Source organism: Stigmatopora argus, chromosome 4 (genome assembly GCF_051989625.1).
Source record: "Stigmatopora argus isolate UIUO_Sarg chromosome 4, RoL_Sarg_1.0, whole genome shotgun sequence".
In the NCBI taxonomy this organism is placed as follows: domain Eukaryota; kingdom Metazoa; phylum Chordata; class Actinopteri; order Syngnathiformes; family Syngnathidae; genus Stigmatopora; species Stigmatopora argus.
The window spans coordinates 17,440,499-17,448,552 of record NC_135390.1 but is presented as its reverse complement, the minus strand read 5'-3'; positions in this window follow the sequence as shown (position 1 = coordinate 17,448,552).

The following is an 8,054-nucleotide window of genomic DNA, read 5'->3' as shown; positions in this document are numbered from 1 at the left end:
TTGTTGTTTTAGGAGGCCGGGAGTGGGGAAGAAAGAATGTCAGTGGGATTGAGGTCGCCTAAAACTTGATAAATCACTCAGCTTTCTTAAAATTGCCTCCGCTTCATCTCGCAAAATCTCTCCGGAATCTTGCCAGACTTTTTAAAATCTCAATCTTCAACTCAGACTCAAAATCTTCTAAAGTTCTTTTGATTCTTGAAAGACATGTTCAAAATCTCATGAACCTCCACTAAACCGCTTAACAAAAATTCTGCTAAATCTTTTAAAATCCTCTTAAATCTTGCAAGACTTGTTCAAAATCTCATGAACTTCCACCAAAGTGCTTCACAAAAATTCTGCTAAACAAAAAAAAATCCTCTTAAATCTTACAAGACTTCAAAATCTCATCCACATACACTAAGTTTCTCCACCCCCTGTTAAATCTTATGGGACTTGTTGAAAATCTCATGAACTTCCACCAAAGTGCTTCACAAAAATTCAGCTAAATCTTTTAAAATCCTCCTAAATCTCTCACGACTTGTTCAAAATCTCATCAACATCCACTAACTTTCTCCACACCCCTGTTAAATCTAATGGGACTCATTCAAAATCATCATTTCCCACCAAAGTGCTTCACAAAAATTATGCTAAATTTAAAAAAAAATCCTCTTAAATCTAGCGAGACTTGTTCAAAATCTCAACATCCACTTAGCCTCTCCATCTAACATCTGTTAAATCTTATGGGACTTGCTCAAATCTAAATAAACTTCCAGGAAATATGAAAAAGCTGCTCAAAATATGAGGAAATGTCTTTTTTGGAATCTCTCCAAACTTCAACAAAATCTCATGACACTTTCCCCAAATCCCGCGAGACTCGTTCAAATCTCACGAGTTTCATCCATTGCCATCGGCATGTTCATCACTTGCGATGTGGCGCGAGACTAAAACTCTCGCCGATGTCTGACAAGACTTTCTATCTCCCTCCATATTTACAACGGCACTGCTAAAGCCCGATCGCGCCCCGATGATTTCCGATGGGATTTCTGTCGCACGTGGCGTAAATCCCGTTGCTTTTGATCTGCTTCTAATCGCGCCGTTTAAATGTAACCACAGCGAGAGTGTTTACAATCTGTGAAATGCTTTACGAACTGCGAGCTGACGCGCGGTAAAGCGAGGCGCTTTTCCTTTTTTTTAAAACTATACGACAACCTCGTTTTCATCGCGTTCGCCCGCTTTTGAAAGGCCGCCTGCTAACAATCATGTCCGCCGTTCGGGGCGCTGTAGCTCAACGTCTGCTTCCAATTACTAGCGTTAGTCCACGTCGAGAAGGGAAAAAAAATAGCGAGGATATTTAGATCCTCTCCGCCGAAAATAAAACATAAAACAAGCTTAGGCAAAGGGTCAAAAGTTTGGAGTTTGACAAACTACGTCAGCTTTTTTTCGGGTTTAATCTCTCGGCGACTGGACACATTTCCCCGCTAAGGTCTCGCATTAATAATTGCCGGCCGGATGAGTCACAGCTGTGAATGGAAAGAGGCAGAATTGTTGGGAGGTGCTGCCACTTGTTCCAGCCTTGGCCCATCCGCCGGGGGCGCGTACGCCCGCGGGCCCACGGGTACGAGGGAGTATCTGGCCCCCGTTGATAAGAAACACATGCCGGGAAGTTGGAGCAGGCTAAGTGGGGGTCGTGGGCCACGCGCGGGGGTTGCGTGTTCCTAACAAATTCCCACGTGAACCGGAGACACTGCCGTGAAAGGTCTCCCTTGTTAGCGTAGCGCGGGGGGCTAGGGGGGCGAACAAGTTATACATAAAGAGCAAAAATTCGAACATCAGTCAAAAGAGCCACACCTCACGTCAAAGGCAGCATAAAAAAATTCAATCTGCCAAATTAATAAAAAAAATATATATATAATAATTGTAAAAAAATATTTTAAATTTTTTATATATATTTACAAATAATATTAATTGTGTGTGTATATATATATATATATATTTGATAAAAAATGTAATATTAATAATAATTTAAAAAAATATATATATATATTTTAATTATATATATACATATATATATATATATATATATATACATATATATATATATAATTTGGCAGATCTAATTTTTTTATGTTGCCTATTTTCTATTTTTTTATTTTATTTATTTTTATCGTTTTAATGGGCCCTGATGAATTTGAGTGTTTTTTTTTTAGAGAGAATAAAAATAAGTGAAACAAGCAAAGAGCCGCATTCATTTTGCCGGGAGCCACATGTGGCTCGAGAGCCACGTGTTCGCAACCCCTGCCTTAGCGCTAATGCACTTTGTGTCGCGCGCTTTTCCATAAAAAAAAAGGACAAAAATACAAATGCAATTGCTTTTCACGTAGAATTTTTGTGGTTGTTGTTGTTGCAAAAGTCCCCAAAAAGTCACATGAATTATGGAGGACTCATGAGATTTTGGCCAAGTTACGAATTCGTCATGTTGGAATCTAATCTTATAAATGTTGCATGAAAACGAATAAATCTGCTATCAAATCGGGCTGGATTTAGGTATAATCTTTTTCCTGAGTGATGTAAATCTCACGCCCCCGCAAAAAAAAAGAAGAAAAAATTTAAACTCAAAGCGCATTTTAGTGTTATTCATTAGGTTGGACCGTATTTAATTCTGCGCGTTCCACGTACGAGTGTTCGAACCGTGACAAGTGCTCAATAAATCTCGCGCAAACACGAAGCGGCACAACAGGACATTCTTGCGCGGTGAATCAGTCGCAGCCCTCGCGTAGCGTTACATCATTTTGGACGGCGGCCAACTCATCAGCGAGGACAAGTTGACGCAGACGCTCAATCCGGAGCACCTGCGCCACGGCGAGAACCCGCGGCGCCGTACGCCAAGAAATGTTCTCATACGCAACAGGAGAAAGATTTCCGTTTGGAACAATTTTCCACCTAGCTTGCGTCTTTTTACGTGTAGCCTTGTTCACTTAATGTATACAAATAGACATTTGGCCACTTTTCAGGAACGTCAAAGCTGGTTGGCTAATTGAGGCTGATACGGCAAAACGGTTGCGCGAGCGCCGCTAACAAGGCGGTCAAGTAGCTCGACTAATTGAAGACAAATGTACAAATAATGAAGGTTATTGTTCAAATGGAAGGGTCTTGTATGTATGTGTGCATATATATATATATATATACGTGTGTATATGTGTATATATATGTGTGTATATATATGTATACGTATGTATACGTATATATGTATATATACGTATATATATACATACACGTGTGTGTATATATACGTGTGTGTATATATATATATATATATACAGACGCTCCCCTACTTACGAACATACGACTTACGAACAACGGTACATACGAACATGTCTGCAAATTGCGTTTATGTCGAAAAATGTTCGTAAGTTCGATTTTGTATTTTTTTCCGAGTAGTGCTTCTTTCCGCCGCTAATACCGACGCCTGGCGCTGTGAGGGCTCGGCTCACCCAGCATCTACCTTCTTCTTCGTTGCAATGCGGAAGTGCGTGAATGTATCTCCAGTGTGCAAAGAACCTTTTTCATTTGTATCATTAAATATCTCATGCATCCATTATTGAATATGGTTGGTAAAAAGCGAAAGGCTTCTATTGAGGGAGTTGCAAGGAAGAGGCAAGCCATTTCATTTGAAACGAGTGGCAATAATAACGAAGCTTGATGTGCGTGAGAGTGGTGAGCGTTGCATGGGCATACAACTTGAATCGTTCGCCCGTCAGTACCATTTATAAACAGAAAGATCGAGCAGCAGGACCCAAATATTGAACGTTGCACAAACTTTGCAAATCAATTGAATGATGCCATACAGTGCTACCTCATCATTTATGATGAATAAAAGAAGAAAACTGTGCAATCGTCGTTAGATCGCTTCTTTCGGCCAGTTTCTAATACATGAATCTCTCTCTTTCTCTCTCTATACAGTACTGTACATATTCTCTCCATTTTATTAAATGTTTTTTTTCAGTACAAACCAATGCGTGTTACTTATACAAGCCTTAAACATACAAATGCACTTATATAAACCTTCAATATACTTATACTATAGGCCTTAAACCTAAATTATAATACAAAATATAGCACTGAATCAACTTACAAACAAATTCAACTTATGAACAATCGCTCGGAACCTAACTCGTTCATAAGTAGGGGAGCGTCTGTATGTATGTCTGTATGAATATATATATATATATATATATATATATATATACACACCCAAAATGGCTGCCAGATTCTGAGATTTCTTTTTTTTGTAATGAGACAATATTAGACATTTAAATCAGCTAATTATTTAGTCGTAGCTCCATCATGGTTTCAAAAATGGCATGATTGAAGCTATATGTTTTTAGTTGGACGCTATTCTCAATTTATTATTTCTTTCGGGAAAAAAAAGAAGCTTTGATATGGAAACAAATTCTTTCTCTGTTTGACACGCATGGCGGAAGTAATTCATTGCACCGCGCTTCCTCCGCTGGAGATGATCAAAGCGGGGGTGCAATTTCCTCCGTCTCGGAACCGCTCGGTTAGGACGATTGCGCTCCATTTTGTCCGGCGGGTCAACGAGCTCCCGCCGGAGCCCGATTTGGCTTCCCCGGCGTCTCTTTCGCCGGCGTCGCGCCGATCCCGTTGTCCTAAAACTAATGGAAAGCGTCGTGAAAGTGACATGGGGATTAATGGCGTATCCGGGCCTCCACGTCAGCACACACTTGGGCATCTCCTCCACCCTGCCGCGCCGCCGTGACAAATAACGCCTTTGGATCAAGGTTAAAAAACATGGCTACGAAAAAAAAGACGTGTCCGTTTGCTAATCAATAGCGAAAAGCTCATTAGTCATTAAAATGAACCTTTTTAAAAATGTTCTCAAAATGAATTACTTGGACTTGAGAAATAGTACACCTAAAAGCGGAAAAATCCAAATTACGATTCTGATTTTGGGGTGTCAAATAATAAATAATAATCAAACTCCAAATTTAAAATGTAACGTTTTGTGTGGCTGTGAGTGACCAGATTTCCTCATTTTCCAAGATATGAATTGTGAGTTGGACATTTTTTTTTTTTTATTAACCTGAGTTTAAAAGTGGCCGAGCGATTAGCGCATCGCAGTTCTGGGGTCGAGGGTTCGATCCCAGAACTCTCCTCACTGCATGGCATTTGCATGTTCTCTCCAGGCTTGCGTGGGTTTTCTCCTAGTCTTTACCAAAGCAAAGGTTTATAAATATTTCATTTTAATTCATTACAACAATAGTTCAACTTGCTTAAATTATTTATAATATTTTTCTTTCCACTTAATTTATTTTATGAATGAAATAGGAATCCATTAAAATTTAAAAAGTTAAAACCATTTAAAAAAAATCTGTTTCCCTTTAGTCTTTAAAATATAAAAAATCAACAATGTTCATCTTTCCTGTTTTTTTTAATAAGAGGAAAGCAAAAACAGTTAAAATAAATAATAAATAAAAAAAAACCAAGGTGCCCAACCCGAAATTATTAACAGTAAAAAAAAAAACGGAACTTTTGTCTCCCAAACAAATCGTTAATTGTTTAAATGTCACCTCCTGATGAAATCTCTGTAAAAGTGACCGCCAAATTAATGACGTATGGTCCGCTCCCTTCCTCTCGCTACCCTGACAAAAACCTCCCAAAAACAGTATTTACAGCAATCCGCTTCCCTCTGAGCCAGAACGAGAATCGAGGATAAATTGAAAGAACCCCAAAGGCGAGAAATGTATTTTTATTTCTTGTTTTTTGATTGGCGGCGTTCAGCCTGCTTCGACAACACGCGTCTGCCGTTTTGAGCGCGGGTGGCTTTGATTAAGAAAAGCATCTCATTTGTAGTCGATAGCATCGTCTCGGGATGGAATCGCTCAATGAATGTCTGACCTTCAGCGGTGGCGATACACTCGGCCAATCAGTGCCAAGCTTGCGCCGGAGACCTTTTGCAATCACTCGCCAACACGTTGCCATTGATTATTTTGCTAATTGATTTTGGTTTCTTTCTTTAGCTGAATGAGTTATTGCCAAGTTAACAAATGATCAAAGCGCAACTGTTTGAATGGATTCCAATTTTCTTGCAACAAACACCCATTGGTTGAGTGGTTAGCGTGTTGCCTCGCAGTTCTGGGGTCGTGGGTTCGGTCCCAGGTCGGTCCTCACTGTGTGGAGTTTGACCGTTCCCCCCGGGCTTGTGTGGGTTTTCTCTGGGGACTCCGGTTTCCTCTCACATCCCAAAAACATGCATGCTAGGCTAACTGGCTAACACTCTAAATGGCCTCTAGCTATGATTGGTTGCCTTTTGTCTCCTTGAGCCCTGTGATTGGCCGTACACCGATTCAAGGTGTCCCTTGCCTGGTGCCCGGAGTTAGCTTGGATAGGCTCCGGCACCCCCCGCGACCCTCGTGAGGATAAGCGGTTTGGAAAATGAATGAATGAATCTTTCTTCATGATTTTAGCTCCTGAGTACGTTACAGTGCGGTGAATAGAAAGTTTTTACACCAACAATGCGGATAATTAGTGTTGACTTTTAAAGGATAAAAAAAGGATAATAACTTGATGAGAAAAATGTGTGGCGTGACATTTTACTTTAGCGAAGACATTTTTCCAGTGGTAATTGTTGTCGGCTCCGTGCTGGCTTCTTGTCTGTCTTCCTAATCTTGAAGCAATTTAGATGCACTCATGTAAATGTAATCAAAGAGGGTGGGATTTTTCTTTGATTCTGCCATTTCAACCGCCAGCTTTCTTCAATAAATATTTGATAATAATAATATAGGATATCAAATGGTAGCCTTTGATTCTTTTGTGGTCTTTTCAGCAATTGAAACCCATGAACGTGTTTGCTAGCTCTGCTAGCTTGGAAATACTAGCACTTGCTAGCACAAGTATTACGTCCTCGTTCATGATTAATTAGCGATTATTTTTTACACCTGTCGACGAATCGGCTTATGCATAGATGATTTTTTTTACTGTCATATTTCTCTGGGTTTTACGTTTTAGTTGGAAATGCGTAATGGAAGGGAAACTAATGCACCAAAAATATTATTTTAATTTAAAAATTAGATAAGAAATAAAAAAGACAATATTGACTGCTTTTATTATTACATGTATTTTATTTTATTTGTATTTTGAAGTTAATTTAACAAAAAAAAGTACAGGAATAAGGAACTGCAAACAAACTTGTCTTATCGTAAAACTCTTTTGACCTCTGTGACCTTTGACATCATTTGATCATTAGCGCTAATTTTGACGGTTGTAGACGTCCAATCAACTTGAACACACAGGGTCGGTGCCGATCACCTGATCAATCGACCACCCATCTGCCATTTTTGTCATTTTTTCCATCCATTCCCCTTTGCGGCCACTAGGCGTCACATTTTTTTGGAGACGTCAACATTGCTAAATTACTTCAAGGCCACCTGATGAACCCCAAATTGACTATTTTGATTTTTTCGCAGCTCCGTTTTGGGTTTGTGGTGACCCCTCAGGGAAACAAGCAGCTGTGCTCATGATGCTAAGCAGCTAGCGTAACTGTTTTTTTTCTCGGCCCAACCCCCTCTTCTGGAACTCGCCGTCTAACGCCGGCCAACTTGATGGATGGCGGCGGCGAAGAGCGAGTCTGACGTTACGGGGTTGTGAAATCCAAACAGCCCAGCTGAGTGGCTGTTGAACGACCCGCATCATCATTACCTCCATTTTGAGAAGATTAGCCGCCACCTGCCGCGTGGAGGCGTCAATCCAAATCTGTTGGCCTGTGCCACATATTTTGGCGCTGAAACCGCCGTCCACATGTGGGACTTGATGACCTTGATAGGAAGATCAGTCATTTGGTTTTGGGACCAGTGAGGGACCAGCTGCAGAAATGATGCTCAAAGAGACCAGGTTAAAAATTCAGTCTCTGCAAAGAATTGTACAGTGGTACCTCGAGATACGAGCTTAATGCGTTCCGGGACTGAGCTCGTATGTCGATTTACTCGTAACTCAAACGAATGTTTTCCATAGAAATGAACTAAAACAAATTCATTCGTTGCAACCCTCTGAAAAAACAC